General features: G+C 47.5%; 1 long non-coding RNA gene across 2 annotated transcripts in view; it reads left to right on the top strand.

Annotated features, from left to right (window-relative positions):
* The window catches only part of LOC118097159 (uncharacterized), a 97,103-nt gene that overhangs the window by 65,007 nt on the left and 16,651 nt on the right, over positions 1–15,445 (top strand). For both annotated transcript variants that reach the window (XR_015947132.1, XR_015947131.1), the window contains exon 3: positions 14,528–14,624. This is a non-coding gene — a long non-coding RNA (uncharacterized LOC118097159). The remainder of the gene's footprint in view (positions 1–14,527; positions 14,625–15,445) is intronic.

Genomic DNA, 15,445 nt, shown 5'->3' with positions numbered 1-15,445 from the left:
GGGAAGGGTGGTGAGATGTTGGGAGGACAGAGCTGTGTGGTGGAGGGCTCTGAAACACTGAAGATCTTCAAGTAAGTTTTGGCTGCCATTTCAGTATGCTTCTGTGTGGAGTATTAAGAAAGGTAGGAGCTTGCTCTCTACCTCAGGCAGCAACATGCCTTAGGCTTGACCTGCCCCGTACTATCACCATGGCAGGTATGAGCATCCCCAGGAATGTGTATGTGTGATGCAAATGCCCCAAATAAATAAATACAGGCTTGTTTTTTGTTTTGTTTTTTGTTTAAAGGAAATGAGTATTGTGGTTGCGCATATTGTCTCATATTTCATGTTCTCCAAATGGTACAAACATACTCCTTTTTTAAAAAGAAAGAAAGAAATCTGAGAATCAGGGTATCTTGGCTTATCTGGGAAAGGGACACCTGCCCCTTTACACACACACACACACACACTTCATCTAGAGCACGGGTGTCAAACACAAGGCCCGGGGGCCTAATCCGGCCCGCCAGACCTCGTCATGTGGCCCGCGTAGCCGCCGCCGACAATAACCACTGACAGTAGTTCTGGAGCCTGCGATTGGCCGAGGGTCAAAAATGGGGGCGGGGCTGCAGGCGGAGGCCGGGGCGCTGGAGCCGCGCTGACGGCCTTGGCGAGGGAATTTCAATTTCGAATGAGGCTGAGGGAGGCGGTGGCACAGCGGCCAGACGGGGAAGTGAGATGCAGGAGGAGGAGGAAGCCCGCCGAGGAGGTAGGAAAGCCCTACAGGCGCTGCCGGCAAAGTTGGTGCTGGGACGGAGCAGCGCTGGATTTTTTTTTGGCAGGCTTTGCTGTTGTCTCCGAGAGCGAGTGAGGCGGCACTGGGGAGCCGCCGCCCGCCGCTTCCCTTCCTCTCCTCGGCTGCATCCGGGAGGTGGGCGAGCGAGCAGGCGAAAGGGACGCTGAGTGAGCCTGAGGGGGAAGTAGGCGAAGCGCAACAGCCGCTCTCTTGATGGAGCCGGGTTTCTCTTCCCTCTTCCCCCGTTTTCTCCTCATAGGCACTCGGGAGGGTGCCTGGCTTTTGCTCTGCCCCCCACCCCCGAGCCGCCCTTTGGCTTCTCAGTTCCGGCGGAGCTGCTCCCTGGGGGGCGGCCGGGAGGGAGGCGGCGGCGGCGGCACGGGTTCCTGCTCTTCCTGCTCTGCCACCGCCTCCTCTCAGCCCCTCGTGATGTAGGGCTCCAGATGGAGTCACCTCGCGGTTTGAGTAGGTGGGAGGGGGATTTTTTGGGGGGGAGGTTTTCAAGCCTCCTATGCCTGCAGTCCCGGTAGGGAGAGGCGGCGGCGAAGACGACAACAGCGTGGGTGGGGGGAAGAGCAGCTCTGAGGCGAAGATGCACGTCCGCTGGGGCTGCCGCCGCCTTCCTCCTCGGGAAATCCGCTGCCCTCCCTCAGTGCGAGGGGAAGGGACTCTGGCGCTGAGGAGGGAGGATGCAAAAGCAAAGCAGGGAGTTGGCGCTGCACCGCATGTTCCTGCCCCTCTCCAAAGCATGGGGTGGGTTGCAGCGTGTGGCATCCTGCCTAGCGGGGTTTGGGTGTGCGCAGGGCGGGAGAGGGAAGCCCTCTTTCCATCTGCAGGTTTTTAATCCCAGCAGTGGCTTTCTCCTTCCTGCCGAAGGTTTAGTTGAGCCCCCCCCCCCGAAGCCATCGATCCCCACCTTTTGTTCAAATTTCCCTCGTTTACATCCCCTCCCACACACGTGCCACGATGCAGGAATGTGATCCGCGTGGGGGCGGGAATGAGCTTACATTACTACAAAAAACAGTAATAATTGAATGCAGTGACAATAATTTATGATAATAAAGAGTGGACACATAGTCCTACAGACACAACCGGCCCTTTGAGGGTGACCAAACTGCTGATGCGGCCCCCGATGAATTTGAGTTTGACACCCCTGATCTAGAGGAACATCATGTGTTGCCATAGCAACCGTAAGGAGGCCATGTAATTTTGGATTTCCATTTTGACTGACTTTTAACACGTTTTTATGATCAATTTGCAAAAGGCAGGAAGTCAATGAATTCCGATTAGGGCAACAAATCAGTGCTGAATTCATTTGAAGTCGCAGGCGAAAAAAGAAGAGCAGCGCAGCAGCTTTGCCTCCCAACACCTTCCTGCAAATACAGAACTTGACAGGAAAGGAGCTGGGTTTAAGCCCAGGGCATAGAACCCATCTTCCAGCACAGAGGCAAAGATCAACTGGCAACGGTTTGGATGAGTAACTTGGAGGGGTCTTTTTTGGGAGGGGGCATGTGTGCTGGGGTTGGGTCCCCCATTGTGATTGACTCAATAGACTTTAAGCTGCACAATATTATTATTTTAAAAAAAATGATCCTCACAGTGAAGCATGTTCCACAATGACATCCATAAATGAGAACTTCTCTGTGCATACCTGCGCTTGAGATTTAATACCTGCATAGTTTGCATTTAAAAAAAATCCTGCTGTTCCTTCAAGGAGCTCAGGATGGTGTACTGTACACCAAGGATCACCAGCATGGTCCACTCCTGATATTGTCAGACAACAGCTCCCATAGGACCCAGAATGGCTGGGGTGGCGATGGGAGTGGTAGCCCAGAAAACCTGGCAGTCTCCCCACCCGCTGCAGTAAAATGGCTTTCAAGCAAGTGCTATCGGAACTGCTGCCTCTCAGCCTAACCTGCCTCACAGGATTGTGGTGGTGGTGGGGAAAATGCATGTATGGCACCTGGAGCTTCTTGGAGAAAAAGGTGGGCTACAAATGCATCCACCCACCCAACCCTTCAATCACAGAATCAGAGTTGGAAGGGACCCTGAGGATCATCTAGTTCAACCCCCTGCAATGCAGGAACGTTTAGCCCAACGTGGGGCTCAAACCCACAACCCTGAGATTAAGAGTCTCGTGCTCTACCAACTGTGCTATCCCTCAGGGCAAGAAAACTATATAGCTTCAGCATGCTTCAGAGGTCATCTCAAGGCCAACCAGGCCAGTCTTGCTTTTGGAGGAGCTGCTCTGTGCCCTTGAAGGGCTGCTGCCTTGTTCTGCAGTCATTGGCTCCTAGCATAGTGGCAATTCGGCCTTCTGAATCCAAATAGTCTTCTGGGATAGTAAGGGGGAAATGGAGATTCCTCGTCCAGTTCATCACCTGAGCTTGAGGGAAGGTCAGACATATAACAGGGTGTCCCCAAGCTGTCTTGGTTTGTGCTTGTTTATTTGTTGTTAAGCCACACACTTTCCTGTCACTGGGAACGCGGTGGCCCTGTGGTCTAAACCACTGAGCCTCTTGGGCTTTCCGATCAGAAGGTCGGCGGTTCGAATCCCTGCAATGGGGTGAGCTCCCGTTGCTCGGTCCCAACTCCTGCCAACCTAGCAGTTTGAATGCACGCCAAAAGTGCAATTAGATAAATAGGTACTTCTCCAGCGGGAAGGTAAATGGCGTTTCTGTGCGCTGCTCTGGTTTCAGTGTTCCGTTGTGCCAGAAGTGGCTTAGTCATGCTGGCCACATGACCCGGAAAAACTGTCTGCGGACAAACGCCGGCTCCCTCGGCCTGTAAAGCGAGATGAGCGCCGCAACCCCAGAGTCGTCTGCGACTGGACTTAACTGTCAGGGGGCCCTTTACCTTTTTTTAAAAAAAACCACACTCTTTTCTGTCACTGGGAAGAAGGGATTGTATCTTTAAGGCCAACCACTAGGGAAGATGAAATCTAGACACACAACCAGTTCTGACTGAATTTTACTCCTAATCGTTATCATCCAAAGGAGAAGACAAAAAGGGAGAACCAGCCTCAAGGTGCAAACATGGGGACCCTCTGGCTCATAAGCCCTAATTTGACCCCTCCAATCCCATTTCTCAGCAAACAAACCTACCTGTTATCATATGTGACATTGGGTGCTGGGCAGATAGGGACATGGCTGCAAAGGAGCAACTGGGAACTTAAAGGGCGCTCCCAAATGCTCCTTTGCGAGCAGGGCGTGCTGCCAGTGCTGAGCAGCTCATTGGCACTGACAGAGAGCCCTGTTGGGATCAGCTGTACTCAGGAGTTCCCTGTTGAGAACTCCCTTGTGCAGCCCTGAGAGTTTGCTATCAGTGTCACCTGATTGGCACTGAAGGTGAGCCCTCCGAAGACACACTTTCAATGCCAGTCAGCCATGAGTCCCACTTTCTCCATTTGCAGACACAGTTTGTATCCAAACTGCCCATGCAAATAGGCATGCCCCCCCCCTGCGCAATAGGCTAGTCTGTATAGAACCAGAATAAAAACGTCCATTTGCAAGCACAGTTTGAATTCAAACCACATCTGCAAACAGACAAATTGGGGCACGCGGTCAGTGACAATCATCTGACACAGTACTAGCAGCGACACTCCTTGTAGCTGCTGCTGAACAGCATGGTGGCAATTGATGATTGATGGGTGATTGGCCACCCCAACTTTCACAATGGACTACAGGGAGGGGGAAAGGCCCGGTTCTGATTGCTGGTGTTTCCAGCCCAATTTAAAGTGCTGGTGACACGGCCGTGTCAGGGCTGGTTGTGTATGTCATCATGTGAGATTGTTCTGCAGCTATTTCCATTTAGGGGGGCCCTGCCTTACTAGAAGTTGGCCTACTGGGCTAAGCAACATTTGAATTTACTTCTAGGTTGTGCCGTTGGAAATATCGACTTCAAATCAATCAAGGAGCTTTTAAATGACAGATACCACAAGACAACTCTTCTAACCTTCAGCAGCTGTAGAATTCCAGCTTTAGTCATGGAGAAGAAAGCTCTTTTAGCCCAGAAAGGAGTCCTTCCTTATCGGCATTTTGTAGACACATCAGTTTTGCATTCAAAAGGGTGAACAGGAGGAACAAAGCCACCTCATCTAATACTGACATTTGCTTTATAGCCAAAGAAGAACCCAGTCAGTGGTGTTCTCCAGCTAACTGGGATGGGTCCTTGAACTCTGAACATGCCTCTTGCTTTTCTGGATGGAGAATTGATAGGGGTGCGGAAGAGAAACAGGCCTACTGCACAAAGGTAAAATTGGCATCCATTGCTCTTCCCACTTTTGCCTCTGGCCCTGCCCACCACATGCACGCAGCCCTCAGAAGGTTGCTCAGAAGGGAATGTTTCCCTCAAGCTGAAGAAGCCCCCCCCCCCCCATATTTCTTCTGGTGCCTGATAGCTGCCTGAGAAATCCTCGGCTCCTCAGTATGCCACATTGATGGGAGCATCCCACCGGCCTGCAAATGAAGTTTTAGGTGCTTGCTCTATGTCTAGAGCTATGGCCACAACCTAGTTGGTGGAAGTACAGGATTAGACTGCCAGTGTGTCTCCATTGCAAACGTGCACTAACAAAATGAAAGGATGCCGACATGCGTCAGTAGAGAGTGCCATGGAGGAGCAGGTGACAAATTAGTGGCAGATGTGCTACTGCCCTCTGCTGGACACAAGTGATGTTGGATGTGAAATTAAATGCAAAGCTCGCTTTTTCATTGATGATTTCATTGATGATTTCATTGATTTTCAATGAGCAGTCGCTATTAGACCGCAATCGCTCACTCGGCAGAGCATAAAAAAATTCCTTCCAGCAGCACCTTGGAGACCAACTAAGTTTGTCATTGGTATGAGCTTTCGTGTGCATGCACACTTCTTCAGATAGAGCATGGGACTCTTAATCTCAGGGACATGGGTTTGAGCCCCACATCGGGCAAAGCATTTCTGCATTGCAAGGAGTTGGGCTAGATGACTCTCGTGGTACCTTCCAACTCTCAAGTTAAAGGAAAGGAGATTCCAACTAAACATTAGGAAGAAGTTTCTGATAGTAAAAGCTGTTTGACAGTAGAACTGTCTCAGGAAGTTGTGGGCTCTCCTTCCTTGGAGGTTCTTAATCGGAGGTGGCATGGACACCTGTCCTGGTTGTTATAGCTGAGATTCCTGCATTGCAGGGGGTCCTTCTATTCTACAGTGGTACCTCGGTTTATGAACACAATTGGTTCCGGAAGTCTGTTCATGAACTGAAGCGTTCATAAACTGAAGCGAACTTTCCCATTGAAAGTAATGGAAAGTGAATTAATCTGTTCCAGACGGGTCCGCGGAGTACTCAGCCTGAAGCGTAATTAACCCGAAGCATGGGTGTAATTGGTTGCGGAAGTCTGTTCATAAACTGAATCGTTCATAAACTGAAGCGAACTTTCCCATTGAAAGTAATGGAAAGTGAATTAATCCGTTCCAGATGGGCCCGCGGCGTTCGTAAACCGAAAATTCGTAAACCGAGGTGTTCATAAACCGAGGTTCCACTGTATTCTATTCTATTCTATTCTATTCTATTCTATTCTATTCTATTCTATTCTATTCTATTCTATTCTATTCTACGATTCTATGATTCTAAGTTGCTCCTGGGACCAAAACTGATGAGATGATTCAATTTCAATTGCATATATATAGATATATATAATTGGAAATGTAACTTGCCTTTTTATTTCAATGCAGAGATTACAAACAACGCCAAAGGAATGTGTCCCTCATGGGGAAGCAGGGCTCACCAGTTCTTTTGCCAGCGACCTTGCCCTTTAAGTAGGGAAGCTTTGAAGCAACAGACCTGAAACAAAGTGACCCTTGGCGCAGAGCAAGCAGGAGTCAGCGCTTCCTTTGACCCCTTAGTCTGGCAGGCGACTATGGAAGATACACAACACCCTTCTTTTGATGTGCCCCTTCCCTCAGGGTACAGCACAGCATCATGCAAAAATAACTTTGGCTGCAATCCTAAACTCACATACTGGGAGCTGAGTTCAGCAACATCTGGAGGGCCACAGATTCCCCATCCCTGCCCCTGAGAATCATAGTTTGGTGAAGTGTACAATCTAACTTGATGCCCTCTGGAAGTTGCGTGGCTGCAGGTCCTATGAGTTCTAGCCAGCATGTCCAATGCTATGGGAAATGGGAAGTGTAGCCTGGCAGCTAATTGATCTGCCAAGTTGGCTGTCCCAGTCCAGAGCCTTTCTTTCCAAAGGGAGGGGATTTTATCCTAGAGGAGTCATACAGTGGTGCATTCTGTAGTTCATTGGGAACTGGGTCTGAGTTGTGAGCCTTTCTCCAAACAATTATGGCCCGATTCCAAGCTCCTCCCACCGTGAGCATCTGGCCCCTACAAGCTTGCCCCAAAGGGAAGCCAGCCCTTAGGTTGAGAAAAGGTCTGGCATGCTGGAAAGTGCTTTTAAACATGTGCACATGCAAAAGAAGGAAAACTGCAAGAGCCACACACTCTAATTGATAATTACACTTTGTAGTTGTGATGTTGCCTCAACAACTTGCATTGTAGTGATGGGGGTGGAGGAGGGTGGAACCAATTGGTTTAATTTTAAGACTGCACTCCTTAATCTTTTAACTGTATAATCTTTATCCTGCAGTCTGTAATATGCACAGTGTACAACCTGATCTTAGAAAAACCTAGGCCCTGGCGCACACCAGTGACATCACTGCTGTGCGCCAGGGAGTGTTTGCAGCAATGCTGAATATTAAAGTGGCACCTGAATTAAATGGAAATCAGAACAAATTAAAGGCAAACTAAATATAGTGTTTTTTTCAATGAGACTTTTTTTTGGTCACTTGTAGCTCACTGGGTTTTGCATTATCAACAGGATTGCCAACCAATTCTGTTAATCGCAGAATTTGGCTCAAAATGTATAGTTCAATTAAAATTGAATAGTGTTTCAGAACAAGGGCAACCTTATCCAAATCCACTTTTCCATAAAGCAGTGAGCATTGCACTATTGTCCTGATACTTTGAACCTTTTTGCCCATGTCCGAATATTAGGCAGCTTGCAGCATGCCCTTAAGACTACAGAAACTCGTAATGCAGTGCAACTGTTATGAAACATACATATTGGAGGACTATAATTTGAAGAGAGATTATATTGTTTGCAAATGGAACCACACAGAATGTGGCTGTGCAGACATATTTTTCCATAGATATTTACAGCCCAGGGGCAGAAAACCAGAAAATAATAGCATATACATTGTCTCCTTGACTTCTACATCCGTGGGTGTGTTTTTTTAGTCAAACAGCACTTGACCACCTAGGGTTACTGTCTTTTGGATGTCCGCCATCTTTTTTCTGAGCGAGTGAGCAACCAATGTCATCCTTTACGGTTCATTAAGTTCCATGAGGCTGGCCAGATGAGAAGTCTACGTATTTGCAAGTAATATCCATATTTCCTATCATTAATGCTCTTTGGGGATTGACAAGAGGCCCACTGCCATACTATAACGTTTTGGCAGCCTCGAGGACTGGCAAGTCCCAATCACACACCCTTTGATTTGGAGAGTTTCCTCTTCCCCTTTTGGCACACTCGCCGGTGTCACCAAGAGCGGAAGCAAGAGGCCGTGCCAAGGTTTTGTGCAGAGCAGTGGATAACATTACTGTTTGTTACCCACTTCATCTTGACATGGCATTAGCATGCCCCTGGGCGAGCCGGTTCAGGCATGGTGCCATCTGAAGGGCTGAGCATATTCAAGGCACAGTATGTGTGTTGGGAACAGGAGTGTTGAAGTAGCGAGGCCTCTCAGCGAAGCAGATCCAAATGGAATTGTTTCCAGCATTTAAGTGCCGAGTCGGAGGCTGACACTATACAGCAGGATTGCATTTCGACTTGGACTGGTGTTTCAGGCCCTACATGAGAGTAATCAGGAATAAATGTCATCAAGCGTGCCAAATCAGCCATTGTAGCAGGAAACAGAGGTCTCTGCATGCAGGCACACAGACATTTAAGGTATTCTGCTGTATGGGATGGAAAATGAGTCATTTTAGATGTTTGTTTGTTTGTTAATTGTTTATTACGGTAAATTTGTATACCACCCAATGCCCACAGGTCTCAGGCAGTGTGACATAAAAATTGTAATATAAAAACACAAAATGCATAATAAAAACAAAAACAAAACAAACCAATAAACCCCCCACCCACCCTAACACATTTTAAAAGAAAATTAAAAAATCCTTCTAGTAGCACCTAAAAGGGGCCCCTGACCATCAGGTCCAGTCGTGTCCGACTCTGGCGTTGCGGCGCACATCTCGCTCTATAGACCGAGGGAGCCAGCGTTTGTCCGCAGACAGCTTCCGGGTCATGTGGCCAGCATGACAAAGCTGCTTCTGGCGAACCAGAGCAGAGCACGGAAACGCTGTTTACCTTCCCGCCGGAGCGGTCCCTATTTATCTACTTGCACTTTGATGTGCTTTCAAACTGCTAGGTGGGCAGGAGCTGGGACCGAGCAATGGGAGCTCACCCCGTTGCAGGGATTGCAACCACCGACCTTCTGATCAGCAAGCCCTAGACTCTGTGGTTTAACCCACAGCGCCACCTGGGTCCCAAAACAACTTAGTGGTTCCTCTGTGTGTAAAGGAGACATGATAACCACTACACTATGGAACCAGTAGCACCTTAGAGACCAACTAAGTTTGTCATAGTAGTAGTAGTAAGGTGCTACTAGAAGGATTTTTTTATTTTGTTTTGACTGCATCAGACCAACACGGCTACCTACCTGTAACATTTTAAAAGGACGTTGGATGTTGGCCTTTCATATGCAGAGACTGGCCAAGCATGTTGCATGTTGCAAATGAGACAGGAGAGCCACTGTGCCCATGCACACAGAGTCATCCAGATCAGGGTTTGTGCATTTCTTTCTGAAGCAAATGAACAGCTGAGCCCAAATTAGGGATGCTGCAAGAAATTAAGCAAAGGAGCGTACAAATAAGAACCTCCACCCTTGACTGGTTATTCACGAGGAGGAATGGGTTGAACACAGTCCAAGTCATGCAGCAAGCAGCTGAATCAGAGCTGGATTCAGCTTGATCCTCCGGCCACCCTACCTCTGCTGCCTCCTCCGTCCTAGATGTCCCCCTAGGAGTTGGAGTCCCACAACAACTGGAGGGACAGTGCCCCCCTTTTAACATGAGTCAGATTCATGGAGAAAAAGCTATTAAGGTCTAGTAGCCACAATGGCTATGTCCAACCTTCTCTGCCAGAGGCAAGAATGCTTCTGAACTCCAGTTGCTGGGTGGGAACTTGAACCTTGGCCTCCCAGATCTTGGTCCAACTCTGGTGCCTGGTGTGCCTCTGTGAGGAGGGAATTGCACATTTTAAGGGTTGTCGCAAATAATGCCGTCCCCCGGGCCATCACTTCCCCTGGACTTCTGTGGGTGGCAGAACTACCAAGAGGACTTCCTCTGCAGATCTTAATATCCAAGAAGGTCTGTGAGGATACAGGAGGCCTTTCAGGTTAAAGAGGTGGTTGTTGATGATGATTAGTGCTTTTTTCTAGAAAAAAGTGCCAGTACTCACCATGATCCTTTCCCTCCTTCTCTCTCTCTCTCTCTCTCTCTCTCTCTCTCTCTCTCTCTCACACACACACACACACACACACACACACACAGCATCCTGTCCTCCCCTTTCTCCTTCTCCTGCCTTCCTCTCCTCCTAGTAACCAGTTGGGCCATCTGCACTCACCTCTGTGGCTTGCCCCAGCCACAGCATGGGCAGTTCCAGCAGCAGCGGTTCCAGCAACAAAGGTTGCTTTCTCCTCCCATTTCTCTCTCTCTCCACCAAGCAGAGGTGAAGGAGAAGCAGCACTCACACCTGGCCACTTGTGGCATAGTGAGGCAGTGGCATGGCAGCGCACCCAAGGGGGGAGAGCGCACATTGCGGGGCAGCTGAGGGGGGACAGTGCCACCTGTTGACTGAGAGCAGCAACTACAGCCCTGAACAAGGGCCTCCTTTCCCTCGCCGCCACCTCAGCTTTCCGCAACCCCCCTTTTCGCCACAGTTGCTTCCTTGCACTCCCCACCCTCTGGTACTGTGTATCGTTGAGTACTGCCAGAAATAAAGAAGCTCCATTGATGATGGTTTCAGACCAGAAAGTAATTTGAATTAATTTCCTTTAAGGAAAAAAAATCAACCCAAATAACGACTGCTTCTTGTTTTCTATGTGCACTGTGGACCCTATAGCCAGTGCGTAGTTAAACTATGGAACTCACTGCCACAGTAGGCAGTGAGGGCCACTAACTTGAATGGCTTGAAAAGAGGATTAGACAAATTCATGGAGGAAGAGAGGGCTTTTGGTGGCTAATAGCCACAGTGGCTATGCTCTGCCTCTAGAGTTGATGGAAACTATGCTCCTGGAAAGCAGGTGAGGGGAGAGAGCCTTGGTGCTCAAATCCTGCTTGCTAGCTTCCCACAGGCAACTGTCTGGCTACTGTGAGAACAGGATGCTGGGCCACTGGCCTGATCCAGCACTCTTCTTATGTTTTTATGTCCAGTTTCTCCTCACCCAGAGAACATCTGTGGAAAGGCCTGAATCGACCCCATCCCGCGCTCCCACAAAACGCTCCGCTTTGGTGAGGCCTATATAGAGCCACGATTGTTTAGCATGGCACCGCAGCTGGGTCAATGGCTTATTTTGGTTTGAGAGTTATAAAAAGCCTATGTTTTGTCAATCTGTCATCCCGAAGGAACAAGCCTAGAGACTTGTTAGCCAGGCTTATTTTTGTTTGGTTTCATTTAAGAGCCCATATTCATCAGGGGGCCTGGCATCGCTGCCTTAGTCATAAAGTCATTGTGCCCCAGTTTATTTAGACATGTCTGGCCTGTTAATTGCAAAAAGGAAGGGTTGGGGGGGGAGCCTTCAGGATTGTGGAAGAGACATCAATCAGTGTCTATGAGAGATTCTCTTAAAAAAAAAAGTAAGGCTAAACTTCAGGGAAAGAAACAGGCTGCAGGAGGAAAACACGCAGGGTTATGAGCAGGTACATGGCCTGCTATGGCATGGGGCTGTTTGGATGAAGGATGTGAGGAAAAGGTGTACATTTGTAGCCTAATAGTCCTTAACACCAGGGGTGTACTTAGTGCTTTAACTTTAAAAAGAAAGAAAGAAAGAAAGAAAGAAAGAAAGAAAGAAAGAAAGAAAGAAAGAAAGAAAGAAAGAAAAGTGCCGGTACTCTTCATGAAGTTGTTGCAGCAAGTGCCACCCTATTAACATTCGAGGTGAAAAGTGCCGTTACTACATACATAAAAAATAAACTGGGTGTACCACCAGTTGACTAATTCTTCACTTCAAAAGTAGCACATTCCATGTACCTGCAAAGCTGAGAAAATATCTTGTGGCTTGCACCCCAATATCTGAGGGGTGAGAGACTCCAGAAAATAATATTTATTAAGTTTTCCATTTTAACAATCCAATAAAAACCACATCAAAACATTCCAAATCAGAATACAATCAAAAAAGCCAAATAACCACACCAAATTATATCTCTTTGGGTGACTTCCCATGCTCTGAAGTTCGGGGAGTAATCATCTAATATTGTACTGCATTCCTTAATTAGTCCAAATAGTCCCGATAAACATTTCCAATGTTGACCCGTCCTTTATTTTTAACAGCCTCTGAATTCGTTTAGCAAGCTGGCTAGTCCTTTGTAGTTCTGTGTGAAATATTTTAATTTTCTTCTTCTTTATTTTCCTGTTGTAATCCAAAGTTCTCATCGACGCCACTTTCACTTTCTGTGAAAGTGTTTCATTTTCTTGGAATGACAGTGAATTGAGTTTGCAGTGTGTTTAGGATGCATGGTTTTATTTACTCATATATCCAACCTGAGCACAGGATGGAGGGGCTCGCAGCATCAACACTCCAAGAGAACTTGCCTTCCCATGGACTCCTGCTCAGATCCCCAAACCATAGCTCTTGGCTCCAGCACAGAGTAAGACAGGCCTCTGTGTCTCCTGCTTCCAGCATCAGCCCCAAACTCACTCACAAACAAAAAGTCCTTGGCCTGTTGCTCCCCATCTTAAGATGATGTGGCATCCAGCTAACCGGGGGGGGGGGCAGAAAAGGCCTGCCCATAGCAGTCTGTTAGGACATGCAAAGGACAGTACTTAACTGGCCGGCCAATGCCATTACCTTAGCAAAGGAACTGGTTTGACTGGTTTCCACTTCCATCAGAGGTACAGGATTGCAGGTTCAAAAGGACCCACAGGCAGCATTCAGACTGACCCCTCCAACCTGTAACAATCTATACTCTGATCTCACCAAATGGCTGCATTGCTTCAATACTGTTCAGTGCCTGTTTTTATTTTATTAGATCCTTCCCTTCTTCCCCCTTCCTTATGAAGCTGCCTTATCCCAAGCCAGAGCATTGTTCCATGCAGCTCAGTATTTTTTTTCATAATAATTTTTATTAAATTTTTTTCAAATAAACAAAACAAATTACATTCCATCGCATATTCACTCTCCTCTTTACCATTCGCTCTGCCGAGCTTGTGACTTCCCTCCCTCCCGTCATTCGGCTTTGTTTCTCAATCTGAATCTCACAGTTCCCTCTTATAAATCAAGTTCACATCGTAGGATTTATTTCAATCCCGCAAGTGTCTTCAAACTTCTACAGTTATTACTAATGTAGTCAATAAATTTACTCCAATCTCTCTGGAACTTTGTCTCACCCTGATTTCGGATCCCACAGGTCAGCTTTGGCAGTTCAGCATAGTCCTTCATCTTCGTTTGCCACTCCTCAATCGTTGGTATCTCCTGTAATTTCCACTTTGGGGCTATCCATGCAGCTCAGTATTGTTTGCACTGATTGGCAGCAGCTCTATAGGATTTCACAATGGGAGCTGCCCCAGCTCTAGCTGGAGATGCCAAAGGTTGAACTTGGTACTTACTGTGTGTAAAGCATTTATTCAGGAGCTGCTCAAGGTATCTGATAAGACCCAACATTCTTTAATCCCAGTTTCCTCCTCTATTTGGAGTGTTCAAAGTGAGTGGCTGACACCTGTCTGTCTCACCACTAACATAGTTCAACAGGTACAGAATGAAAACAATCTACCTTATTAAAATAATAAAATATGCAACACCTACAAACCTAATACCTACAAACAACTTGTGGATTTCCCCCAGACATTTGGTTGGTCACTGTGAGAAGCAGATGCTGGCATTAGATCAGGCTCCCTCAAACTCGGCCCTCCAGATGCTTTTGGCCTACAACTCCCATGATCCCTAGCTAGCAAGACCAGTGGTCAGGGATGATGGGAAATGTAGTCTCAAAACATCTGGAGGGCCGAGTCTGAGGAAGCCTGCATTAGATGATCCAGCAATCTCTTTTTATTTTCTCGTATTTTGGAGTATTTTAGCTTTACTTAGTGCTGCTGTGAAAAATCCCTGTTAGTACTTTGTTAGAAGAGACCCCGCTCCTCTCTCCTAGTGTCATGCCATGAAGTGTACGGTGACATCTACTGGCTGAATAAATATACTGCATGGAGCCTGTAGCACTGCAGGTACCAGGCTAGTAGGAACCGGAGGAAGTAACCTGTGACTCTCATTTCCTCTTAACATTTCCTTGGATGGGGACGAGGGGGAGAGAAAATGTGCTCAGTCTTCTTTGCTTTGTCTGCTGAAACCCACGTTTTTGGAGTAAGTGATTCAAGCGTCGTTTCCTTTTGTGCTGCATGTCCTAAGGTGGGGTCAAAATGCTGATATTTGATTCTGTTCTTATCCATACAGGAAGAACTGTGTTCACACAACTAGGAAGAAGCACAAACAGTTGAATGCATCTGGAGCACGGCTGCCATGTGCTTCTCTTCGACGCCAGTGGCTACAGGTATGAAATAACCCCTCCCTCCCCCCTGGCTCCCTGCAGTTTCAGCAGTAACAGCGCTTGAATGATGCATGGCATGGAGAAAGTGGAGAGAGAAAGTGTCCCTCCCTCTTTTTATGACACCAGAACTCATGGGCATTCGATGAAGCTCAAGGCGGGAAGATTAAGGGCTAGCAAAAGGAAAGTACTTTATGCAGCACACAGTTAAAAGTGTGGAGTTCCCTCCCCAAAGAAGTAGTGGTGACCACCAACTCGAATGGCTTCTAAAAGGGTTAGACAACTTCATGGAGGATAAGGCTATAAATGACCTGTGTTGGTGTTGACCTTTAAAGCCCTAAACGGCCTTGGTCCTGTATACCTGAAGGAGCGTCTCCACCCCCATCGTTCAGCCCGGACACTGAGATCCAGCGCCGAGGGCCTTCTGGCGGTTCCCTCATTGCGAGAAGTGAGGTTACAGGGAACCAGACAGAGGACCTTCTCAGTAGTGGCACCCGCCCTGTGGAACACCCTTCCATCAGATGCCAAGGAAATAAGCAGCTATCCTATTATTAAAAGACATCTGAAGGCAGCCCTGTTTAGGGAAGTTTTTAATATTTAATGCTGTATTGTTTTAATACTCGATTGGGAGCTACCTATAGTGGCTGGGGAGACTCAGCCAGATGGGTGGGGTACAAATAATTTATTATTATTATTATTATTATTATTATTATTATTATTATTATTATATTACTACTACTACTACTACTACTACTACTAACTCTGATGGCTATGCTGTGCCTTTGCAGTTTGAGGCAGTGATGCTTCTGAATACCAGTTCCTGGAAA

The sequence above is a fragment of the Zootoca vivipara genome, chromosome 14 (assembly GCF_965207765.1).
Source record: "Zootoca vivipara chromosome 14, rZooViv2.hap1.1, whole genome shotgun sequence".
Classification (NCBI taxonomy): domain Eukaryota; kingdom Metazoa; phylum Chordata; class Lepidosauria; order Squamata; family Lacertidae; genus Zootoca; species Zootoca vivipara.
This window is presented reverse-complemented; position numbering and strand designations above follow the sequence as displayed.